The following is an 11,594-nucleotide window of genomic DNA, read 5'->3' as shown; positions in this document are numbered from 1 at the left end:
GAATTAGATCAATTCATGTCCATCAATGGCTGTTAGCCAAGATGGTCAGGGATGCAGCCCTAAGCCTCTGACTGCCAGATGCTAGGACTAGATGACAGGCGATGGATCATTCAATAATTGACCTTTTCTGTTCATTCCCTCAGAAGCATCTGACATTGGCCACTGTTGGAAGACAGGACACTGGGCTAGATGGACCCAGTGTGGCCTTTCTTAGATTTCTTACATTGTTGGCTCATTTTCAATTTGTGATCCATCTGAGGTAGTGGCTATCACTGGAGGCAGAATACTGTACTAAACTGATCTCTGAGCAGCAATGTCTATGAAGCCACAGTGCTCTTCTTTCTAAGAGTGAGGAATATGTAATCTCTCTGTCCATCTGTCTCCTCATCAGTCACTTAACCAAGATTTACTTGTAAGTTCACCATGCTGGATGTGCTTCTTTCTCACTAAATTATATGATTTTCTTTTCTGTTTTTAGACAAAATCCCGTAGCAGTAGGAACTGTTTTAGGGACAAATGACAAGGCAGAATGTCACCCCTGTGATGGAATTTACCCTCTTGGGATTTTCTGAGGCTCGGGAATGGAAGATTTATTTTTTCCTGCTCTTTCTAGCCATCTACCTGTTGACTCTGATGGGGAATCTTGTCATCCTGGTGACCATCAATTTCAGCCCACAATTCCACTCCCCCATGTACTACTTTCTCAGTCAGCTGTCCCTCCTGGATATCTGCTATTCCAGTGTCACCCTCCCAAGATGCTGGCTGACTTCCTGGCTGGCTCCCATTCCATCTCCTTCATCTGCTGTGTGGAACAGCTCTATTCTTTCCACTTCTTTGGTGGTGCCGAGTGCTTCCTGCCGACTGTCATGGCCTATGACCGATACATGGCTATCTGTGACCCCCTGCACTACAGCAGCACCATGAACAAGAGGGTGTGTGTCTGGCTGGTAGCTGGGACATGGCTGGCAGGCTCTCTCTATTCAGCGCTGCAGATGGCTCTCACGTTCTGGCTCCCCTTCTGTGGCCCCAATCAGCTGGACCATTACTTCTGCGACGTGCCGCCTCTGCTGAAGCTGGCTTGTGCTAACACCTCTGTGAATGAGGCTGTCCTTTTTGCCAACATCGGGGTGGTGGCCCTGAGCTCCTTGGCCTTGATCCTGGGCTCCTACATCTGGATCATCTCAGCTGTGCTTCGGATGCATTCCAAGGAAGGGAGGCGCAAAGCCTTCTCTACTTGTGCTGCCCACCTCACCGTGGTTGTCTTGCTCTATGTCCCCTGCATCCTGGTGTATATGCAGCCCACGTCTGGCCACCCCCTGCAGAAGGTGGCAGCCATTTTCTATACCGCTGTGACTCCAGCACTGAATCCCGTCATCTACACCCTGAGGAACAAGGAAATCAAGAGGGCTGTGAGGAGACAGGGGTGGAGGCAAGAGTTCCTTTCCAGGACAGTGCAGTGAAATTCGCTTCTGGGCACAGGGGCCAGCCACGGGGCTATGCACCAATGATGGGATTAACTGGGACTCGTGGGCTCTGTCCCCGGCTCTGGGAAGGAAGTACTGGGTTGGGGCTGAAGGTGGGTATCTCAACAAGATAATTAGCCTTTGAAACAGCATTTTCACCAGCTAAAGATCTGGGTTAGGGTGTTTGACAAATGGACAGAGAGATTTGCACCTGCAAAGGATGCTCAAAACAGTTGGCTGTATGCAGACGTTCACGTTGTTATAGTTTCGTACCTTTCCCAGACCTGCAGAAGAGCGCTGTGTAACTAGACCACTTGTCTCTCTCGCCGACAGATGCTAGTCCAAATAAAAGATATTACTTCCTCCGCCTCATCTCTCTGCATGCAGATGGTTTGTTATTAGACAAGGTGCAAGTAGATGGCACTCAAGAATACATAGCATGGCTCCTGGCTTCAGTAGTACCGATCAAACTTACCGTTACCATATGCAAATGGTTTATTGTGGGCGAGCTGTGACTCAGGAGACCAGGATTCAACTCCCAGTTCAGCCCTAGGCTCTATGAGGGACCTCTGGGAATTTCAAAGGAGCCTAAGGGAGTACTGAACTGCGACGGAGTGCCCCAGGCCTTCGTGGCCCCCTACTGAAGGCCCCACGGTCCTACTACACCCCACCCCAGAGAAAGAGCAGCAAAGGTGGTTCCTCAATTCCTGCCTAGAGAGCCTGCACTGAAGCAGCCGATCAAAGTCCACAGGGATCAGATAAAAGGACCATCTGGGGCTTAGTGGGTCAGGACCAGAGGGGGAAGGATGGGAGCTCTGCTCTGGCTGTAGTTACTGGCCCTAGGAGTGAGAAGACCTGAGAACTGTAACCCTAAAGTAACATGTGGAGGTGAAGGGACCTGGTGGGAAGAGGCCCTGGGAAGCACTAGCAGCTCATTAAAGGCAGCAACACATGGCTGTTGTGTACAGGGTCCCTGGGCTGGAACCCAGGAGTTGTGGGCAGCCTGGATTCCTCCACTGGTGAAGTGGCCTCAGCCCCGAGAAGGAGTCAAGTCTCCGTTAGAAGCCTGAGTCAAGGTTGGTAACCTGGAGGGGGTGTCAGGAGCAGGGGGGGGAAATTGCATTATCACCCCCAGTCACTATAAAGCAGTCAGGAGATGGGTGGCCTCCACCACCGGAGCCCAGGTCTTTTGGACAGTTTTGGGAGTGTTAGACTTAATATGTCTGGTCCTCAATCTGTGAAATGGGGCTGATAACCCTTTCCTACCTCACAGGCATGAGGATAGATGGGGGGTGGGTCATAGAGGAACCAGAGACATGCACGCACTCAAGTAGAAATTTTATCCCTTAGAGTCGCCTGACTTCTCCCCTTGCTCTCCACACTTCAGCCAGCTGCCAGGAAGAAGGACCTTTGAAATAGCAGATCTTGATGGGAATTTTCTTTTGAAATTTTGTTGTTTTTTGTTGAAAAATGCCAGTTCAGCAAAACCAAAACTGCTTGCAAAACAGTTTTGGGTTCAATGGAAAACACAGCTCAAAATATTTTGTGGTTAGAACATTTTCTAGGTGGTGAAAGCCTCCTGTTTTAACACTGTCAAACCAGAAAGTTTTGGTTTTTTGAGTCAAACTGACTTCATTTTGAAATTTTAGTAAATATTCACTAAAAATGTTATAAAAGGAAAAAATGGTTAAAATGAAATAAAACATTGTGAAATGATATTAAAATTATCATCATTTTTGATTCAACCAAACAGAATTATTTTTTTTCCAAATTTTTGGTACACAAAAGTTTTCGAGATTTTGACTTTTTGTCCTGATTGATGACAAGAAAAATGTCTAAATATAAAATTTTTTCATGGGATGGGTGTTGTGTTCGGTATTTTTATCTCGGTGGCGGGATGGAGCACACTGGCAAAAGGATGTCAAAAGTGCTTATTTATTACATAAGAAAGACAGGAGCGGGAGTCCTTTACCATACAGGAACTGAAGCTCCAGCACAAGTCTTAAGGTGAAAAGTACAATGAAAGTACAATTAACTACAAGGATATAAAGTAGCATGAGATAGCATAAGAAAGACAGGAGCGGGAGTCCTTTACCATACAAGAACTGAAGCTCCGGCACAAGTCTTAAGATGAAAAGTACAATGAAAGTACAATTAACCACAAGGATATAAAGTAGCAACTTATAGGTACAGGACTTATTGTTATTATGAGCTGAGAAACTGCAACAGCAGCAACAATTAGTGAACAGAGAGGTGAACTATAAAGCAAGGAAGAGACCTGCCAAGAGGATACCTACAGCAATATACTCCTGGGGACCCATCGATGTAAGAGAGCTAGCCTTATCTAAACGTGTGCAGGGACGCTTACCACTGCAAGAACGAGGAGACCCATACTTCATTCTGATAAGCAGGTGGCGTACGGGAACCGTCCTGACCGAGGCATCCGCTAGCGCTTCCACGGATCCATGGAGAGTCTCAGCTTGGGGAGGCTCTCGGGGGATTGATATACCCTTTTCCCCCCTCACCTTGCAGCAAGCCTTACCCAGTAATACATGACGTATATCTCAATCCCAGTAGGGATTGGGCCTTAACACTTAGTTGCTATTAGTCTATTGGTAGTTAGCTAGGGACCTTCTGGAATAAGGTGACGTTAGTTGTTTACTTCAAAAGGAACTTAGCCATAGCCTCACTTCCCCTTTATTATTACTAAAATAGGAACCTTTTAGCTTATCAAGCATTAACAAATGTCTGTGGTCATCTCAGGATGCTCCAGACCCCAAGGCACTTCCTCCTCTGGCCTAAGGTCGGGCAGAGGGCAGCGTCTGGGTTCTGCTCCTGAGAGGTCTTAACTCTTGCTTTTCTGGCTGCAGAAGCTTAGCATTGCTTTCAGGGCCTTGATCTTGTCAAACTATACTGATTTTGCGTTACAAAGTCTTGCGCACCCTAACAATGGGAAAAGCACTTCCTGCCCAGGCCTCCTTTGAAAGGAGACTTGCCCACATATAGACATGCACTTTAGAGTCTGCTCATTACAACCAACAGTCCAAGTGAATTTGTTCAGCGTAAAAAGGCATAGGGGAATTTACTCCAATGGTGCCTGGGTGAGTTATGCCAGCTGGGGCATGAGCTGCCTTACGTTAGAGCTGTCTGCATAACAAGCATGGAATTAACTAAGGGCTTGTCTTCACTTACCTCGGAGATACAGCAGCAGTTGACCGGAGTTATGCAAGCTACACAAAAAAACTTGCGTAACTCCTGTCGACTTCTGTGCTTCTGTTCTGCGCGCCGTCTTCACTGCACTGCGTGGTTCCCGTCCACGCAGCGCTATGCCACTTGAGAAGGTCGTCTTAATATGTCGATTTCTGGATCGACTGAGCGGGTCTTCACTGACCACTCAGTCCATCCAGATAAGTTGGCGAATTTGCCGCCATCAGTGAAGACATAGCCTGGGTTAGGATTTAGCCAGGAAATGAAGGTTAAAACATCTGCTTTGACCAAAAAGTGCTGTGAGTTCTCCAGGAGCCAAGCACTGCATTTGCAACTGGGGTCAGCTCTGACTTTCAGGAGAGCTCATCCCCTGCTCAGTGCCCACGACCGTTCCCTGCTTCCATGCTGGGACATGGGGTCAGCAAGAACTCAGAGAGAACAAGGCCGTCTACTGAGCTCCCCACCATTTTCCCAGCAACACTGTGCTCCCCTAGCAGCTGGCTGGGACACGGCTCAGCACTGACCCCGAGCAGAGAGCACATCCTACTGAATAACCCGTTCCACTCTGCAATACCGCACCTCCTAGCAGAGCGCGGGACTCAGAGAGGGAGGCCAGGCCTGGAATATCAGTGCGAGCAGTTTGCTGTGAGAATTGCTGCATTAAATTAAGCAAAGACAGGAGCGTCAGTGTAATGTTCCTAGTTAGCACCCGGTGCAATCTGCAACACCAATCCGTTCTAGCAAGGCCCTCAGACTCGCCTCACTCAGGGAATACATGAGCTATCAATTTTTGCTTTGCCCCAGACAATTCTGATAATGCCCGTGGGAGTTTGCCAATGGGAGGGCATCATGATGTGCTTAAAAACACAGCAAATGTCAAGGATTTAATATTGGCGGAGCTGTGACTGACCCAGGGGAGTGCAATACCGACGCCTCTCCAGCCAAGTTTCCCCCAGTGGCTGGTACCAGCTTCTTCAGAAGCAGGTGCAAGGACCCTGAAGTGGGTGACTCTGGGCTAATCGCCACAAGAACGCTGATCCTTAAACCCGTCCAGTCTGACGTTGGTTTCACCTGGGGGGACAAATCCTCCTTCTATGTGAAGAGGTTGGTCAGGGAGATTTAAAGGGGTGAAGGGAGCTCTCCGAGTGTAGGGCTCTGGCCATAGCCTCGCAGCTTGAACACCCTGACAGGCAGTGTGTCCAGATGCAGGGATTCACAGCCTGCTCGGTGTTTAATGCCAGAGCAGACCAGCAGCATCATCTAGCCTGACTGGGACTTGGCAGGCCACAGAAGTTCACCATAGAGGGCCGAGCCCAATAACTCGTGCCTGCGGAAAGCCTGTCATCCACAGAGGCAATCTTGACTTGAAGACCTCAAAAGCCAGAGCATGCACTGCTTCCCTTGAGCGTTTCTGCCAGTGGTACTCACCCTGCTGCGTACAAATGTGGGCTTTGTTACTGACTGGAATTTGTCTCTGTTTAACTCTGGGGTTTTATTCCTGGATGCAGGAGAGGAGTGGAGGGTTCAGTGAGCTAGAATGGGGGAGTAGGGAGCTAGGACTCCTGAGTTCAATTCTGGTCTCTACATAGCAGTGAGTTTTAGTCCAAACGCCCCTGCAAAGATCACTCCTTGTTTCGCCCTTGGTTAATCATTACCCCCTTGGGGGTCACTCGCAGAGACATTTGGAGTTTGGATCCAGGAACCCTGTATATTCTCTCTGTAATGCTTTTGTCCTAAAAGAAATGGAGTGTGCGCTGTGAAATCTGGCAGGTGCCTGGTCATTCTTCTCCTTGTCCCTGAGACAGCGCAAACGACAGGTGCTCAGACCTGTGCAGCTAGGCACAGCAAATTGCAGGGCAGTTTCCAGCTGAAATCCATGGTCTAGAGGGAGAGGCAGACGGCTCTCCGCCCAAAGAGAGGTGACAGCCGGAGGTGTGGGCTCTAAGGGGCTGCCACGAAGGGGCAGAGATGCAATTAACCCTGAAACTGCAAGACTCACAAGGGTCTGTTCTGGCCCTAAAGGCTATGAAAAGACAACCACATGGTTACCATGTCCTTCTGCCCCACCAATCCTCACCCATTGCTTTGACTCCTCCACTAGATTCCATCAGCTGCCGGCTACACGGTGAGCTGCTCCGGGGTGGAACTGTCTGTGCACCACTCGGTACAATGGGTTCCCATCTCAGTTACTGTGTGTCTGCCAAGTGCCGGGCACAGTGCGGGGGGGTCTGTTGCTGTGTGTCTAAGCAGTGCCTGCCACAAAGGGGTGCCAGTCCCTGAGCATCTGTGCAGTACTTGGCACAAGGGAGCGTTAACCTGCCCCTGGGGAGAAGCAGGGCTGGAAAGGTTGATGGAGCCCAGCTGGGAAGGAACAGGTGGGGCTGGTATAAAGCCAGGAAGTTGGCAGCCGCCGCTCCCTGGGAGAAGGGATAGGGGGTGTTTGGGGCTATGGAGTGAAGCAGTGAGTCCCTGGAAGGAGGGAGGTTGGGCTGGGAAGCCCAGAGAGGGGGTGAGCCGGCAGAGCTCCAGGGAAATCGTGAGAGGGTCTGGCAGCAAGCAGCCCATCGTTGCTAGACAGAGGGTCCCCCTGGGCTGGACCCTGCAGTAGAGGGTGAGCCTGGGTTCCCACCCCACCCACTGGGCAGAGGCACAGACCCGACCATGGAGCAGAAGGCTGCCTCGGACAATTGTCTGCTGGGACTTTCCTACCCTGGAAGGGGAGGATTTTAATGACCTGACCAGAGGGACAAGCCACGAAGATAGAGCACTCTGAGTTTCAGAGACACGGCGGGGCGCATGGATGAGCAGTGAAAGGAGGTGCTGGGCTGGAAGGTGAGACTCCCCAGGCACCCTAGCGGTGAGTAGACCCGTGATGGTCCCGAGCTCTGTTACTGTTTGTCTGTGCAGCGCTGGCACGCCGCTGTCCTGATCTCTGTGTGTCTGTGTGTCTGGGTGGCACCCGGCCAGGTGGGGTCCTGCTCTCGCTGGTACTGTTTGTCTGTGCAGCCCCTGGCAGAACAGGGCTCCGGTCTCAGTTGGGCCTCCAGGCGCTACCATAATAGAGGCAATAAGTGTAAATGAGATCTGCCAGGCTGGCCTAGACCTGGGGCACTTGACTTGAGGCTGTCCTAGGAAAGCCTTTCCCCTCTAGGTCTGCAGGCTGAACGCTGCCCAGATTGCGAGCAGCCAAGAGTCATGGCATCAGATAAAAGGGCTGCAGCCCTTGGGGTCATTTTCACCAGCGAAGGATCTGGGCCAGGGTTCTTCAGAAAGATGCAGAGACCTTTCCTCCTGCAAAGGCGGCTCATGCGGTCGCAGTGCTGGGCTGCGTTCCAAGAGCTCTCTGTGAAGGAGAGGTGCCCGGGTGTGTGTGCACATGGCGTGTTAACAGACAAGCTGCCAGGATGCAGCGCTCAGCGCGTGTAGCAGAGTTCCTGCCATTTGTAGGAGCAACACAACTTGCTGTTGTGGGCAGATTGCAACTCGGGAGACTTGGGTTCAAGATTTGCCACAGACTGCCTGGGTGACTTTGGGTGAGTTACCTATGCTGGGCATATCAAAGGAGCATCTGACAACCTCTCTGCTGCTCAGCCTGTGAAATGGGGATGAAAACCCTTCCATACCTCACAGGAGTGAGGTTAGATGCGCTGGTGTAAATGAGAGGCCATGGAGGAACCCAGAGCAATGCATGCACTCAAGTAGAAATGGTATCTTTCCAAGGCTCCTCACACTTCCCCTAACCCTCCACTTAACCTTTGAATTTAAGCTGGTCAGGAATTTTCTGGTGTTTTGTGTGCATGGATCTCTTTTGTTGGGGTGGGCTTTTTTTTGGGGGGGGGCATGTTTTTGGTAGTCTAATGCCAATTTTTCTAAAACAGAATTGCTCATTAAACAGTGTTGGTTCAATGAAACACCTGCCCCCAAAAGATAGATTTTTGGTTAAAATTTTTCAAGATTGTCGAAGCATCACATTTCAATCTTGTCACACCAGAAAGTTGTAAGGTGTTTGAGTGAAAGTAGTTCTTTGTTTAGACATTTTAAAAAGGGGAGATGGTCAATATTGATTGAAAAACTTTGAAATGATCAGAATAAAACATTTATTTTCCCCCAAGTGAATTTTTGGCAGTTTACACTGTTGAGATTTTGCTTTTTTCCGTTCTGACAAATTTCAAAATGTCAAAAATTCTCATGAGACGGAAAAACCTTTTCCCACCCAGCCTTGCTTTGAAAGGAGACCTGCTCACATGTAGTCTGATAGACATGCACCTTGGCGTCTACACATTACAGCCAAAGCCAAAGTGAATTTGCGCAGTGTAAAAAGACCTAGGGGCATTAACTGCAATGGTGCTTTGGTGAGTTTTGCCAACTGGGGATATGACCCGCCTCACGTTAGAGCTGTCTCTGTACCTACAATGTAAAGCAGTGTCTGTGTTAGAATTTAGCCAGGAAATGAAGGTTCAAACCTCTGTTTTGATCAAAATGTGCCGTGACCTCGCCAATGGCCATGACTAATGACCCAAGCACTGCATTGACGCCCTGCACCCTGACTCAGAGAGTACATCTACACAGGGATAAAAGACTTGCCACACAGCCCCGGCTGGCACAGGTCAGCTGCAGGTTTTTGATCCCTGTGTAGACATACCCAGAGAGAACAGGGCTATCTACTGAGCCCCCGACCCTCTTCCCTCCAGCACAGTGCCCCCGAGAACTTTTCTGGGACATTGGGATTAGCACTGACTCCAAGCACATCCGAGTGGGTCGCCCGCTCCACGCTCTGCAAAGCAGCATCCTCTAGCAGAGCACTGGGCTCAGACTGACTGGCGGGGGGGCTGCATGTGGGGAGAGGCCAGGCCTGAGATACCAGCCAGAGCAGTGTTCTGTCAGAATTGGTGCATTAAATGAAACAAGGCACTTCCATGTACTGGTCTTTGCCAGCACCAGGTGCAATCTGCAGGAGTGCTCCATTCAAGCAAGGCTCTCCTCGCTAAGGAAATACATGGGTCGTCTTCACTTTGCCCAAACCAGGCTTCTAATAATGTCCCCTGGAGGCATCATCATCATGTGCTTAAAAACCCAGCAAAAGTCAACAGCTGAATATTGGAGCAGATGTGAGCGACCTTGAGGGAGAGAAATACACCAGGGGCCGGGCGGGGGGAGTGAAGAGGAGGAATGGCAGAAACAAGGCGCAAGGTTATAAGACGCTGCAGAGAGAAAAGCTCCGTCAGAGCTGAAGGAGAAGTTTAAACAAATGAGTCATAGAAACAGACCCCCACCCCTGAACCCCCTCAGATAGACACTGAGGAATACGGAGATGAAAGACACCCTGATGAGACAGGGGGGGCAGGAAACTGCCCGGGCCTGAGCTGTGATTTATCCTGCCTTCAGCAGGAGCTGCCTGAGAACTGGCTGACTTGGAGATGGTTCTCAGGGCTCCTAGTTCTATCCATGGCTCTGGGAGGAGCGTAGGGTCTAACACTTGAACTCCTGGGTTCTAGCCCTCCTTCTGGGGGCGTTTGTTCCAATACTCTTATGGCTAGAGAAGCACAGCTTGGCATGCGTGACTCTTGCATTGCATGTCTCTTTCATGTGGTAAGAGCAGGTTGGGCTGGGGGGTCAGGACTCCTGGGTTCTTTTTCCATCTCTGCCACAGACTCACTGTATGACCTTGGGCAAGTCACTTGGCATTCATTTCTTCATGAGGGTTATTTTCTGACTGCACAAAACCCAGGGCGGCAAGGCTAAATCCATTCAGGCCTGGTTGGAGGTGGGGCTGCAGTCCCAGGGGCCATAGAAAAGCCATTCTGACTGCCGGGGGGGAGCGGCATGGGATTAGCATGGTGGGGCAGGAGCTGTGTCTTTGTTCTGTATTTGTACAGCCCCTGGCACAATGGGGTCCTGGGCCGTGACTGTGGCTCTTATGTTCTAATGCAAAAAGGAAAAGGAAAAACAGAATTTCAGGCTCCTATAAGAAGGGATCCCAGGGAAGAATCAAGCATGTTTGACGTTCTTTAGGGACATAGCAACGGCCAAACTGCATCAGCCCATTGGTTCGTCCATGCCCTTCTCCCACCCCTTGGAACTGTCCACGCTCTTCAGCTCATACAAAGAAAATTACGTATGTCACCCCGTGTCTTATTTTTGTAAACCCCCACCCCCTCCCCTGCTATGCCACACGAACACGTCTTGTCTCCCATCAGCACGTCCCGTCTTTGGAGCACACTCTGTCTGTCTGTCTAGTGCCACACTCAGCACAATGGGGCCATGAACCTTGACAGGGATCCTGGACAGGCCCTTCAGTGCTACAAAAGACCATGCTCAATATTTCACAAGGGAGGCTGGATCTGTGGTGAGGGTGCTGGAGTGGGACTCCAGACAGTCTGTCTCAGTTCCCAGCTCCGCCGTAGACTCCCTGTGTCATTTGATGTGTGTGTGCCTTAGTTTCCCATCTGTAAAATGGGGATAATGATGCCTCCTTTGGCGATTTAGAGCATCAGCTCCTTAGGGCAAGGACTGACCCTGCACAGAACTTGCCACCATGGAGCCAGAGCTCTAGGCATTGTTAGAGATCCACACGGCGTTAAATAGGACAGATCCCTGACTGCTGTGAATCTGCTCTACCTGCACTGGAGTCCATGGACCAGATTCCCCAACTGGAGTGAACCAGCCGTAGCTCCGCTGGAGTCAGTGGTTCAGATCGCCAAGTGATGTCAAAGTGGCCATCGCTATATGCAGTGAGATTTCTATACATTTCTGGCCCAGTAGAATTACTTTCCTTGGTGCCCAGCTGATTGTGTGTTGTTGTAAGCAGGTTTTCAGTTGCAGAAGCTCCCTTTCCCATCTAGAGGGTGATGTTTACCCTGTGCAGGTCCCTTGAAAGCCCAATTTTCCTCCAAAGAAAAGCTTCAAAGGAAAATGTACAACTAG

The 11,594-nt window shown here is 50.1% G+C and overlaps 1 pseudogene; it reads left to right on the top strand.

Moving 5' to 3' along the window:
- Window positions 1–516: 516 nt before the first annotated feature.
- On the top strand, window positions 517–1,460 carry LOC137166255 (olfactory receptor 10G3-like; annotated as a pseudogene).
- The last annotated feature ends 10,134 nt before the right edge of the window (window positions 1,461–11,594 follow it).

Source organism: Emydura macquarii, unplaced genomic scaffold (assembly GCF_026122565.2).
Source record: "Emydura macquarii macquarii isolate MOO-44397 ecotype Brisbane River unplaced genomic scaffold, CSIRO-AGI_Emac_v2 contig_2824, whole genome shotgun sequence".
Lineage (NCBI taxonomy): Eukaryota > Metazoa > Chordata > Testudines > Chelidae > Emydura > Emydura macquarii.
Note: the sequence above shows the minus strand (reverse complement) of the source record. Positions and strands in the feature narration are given on the sequence as shown.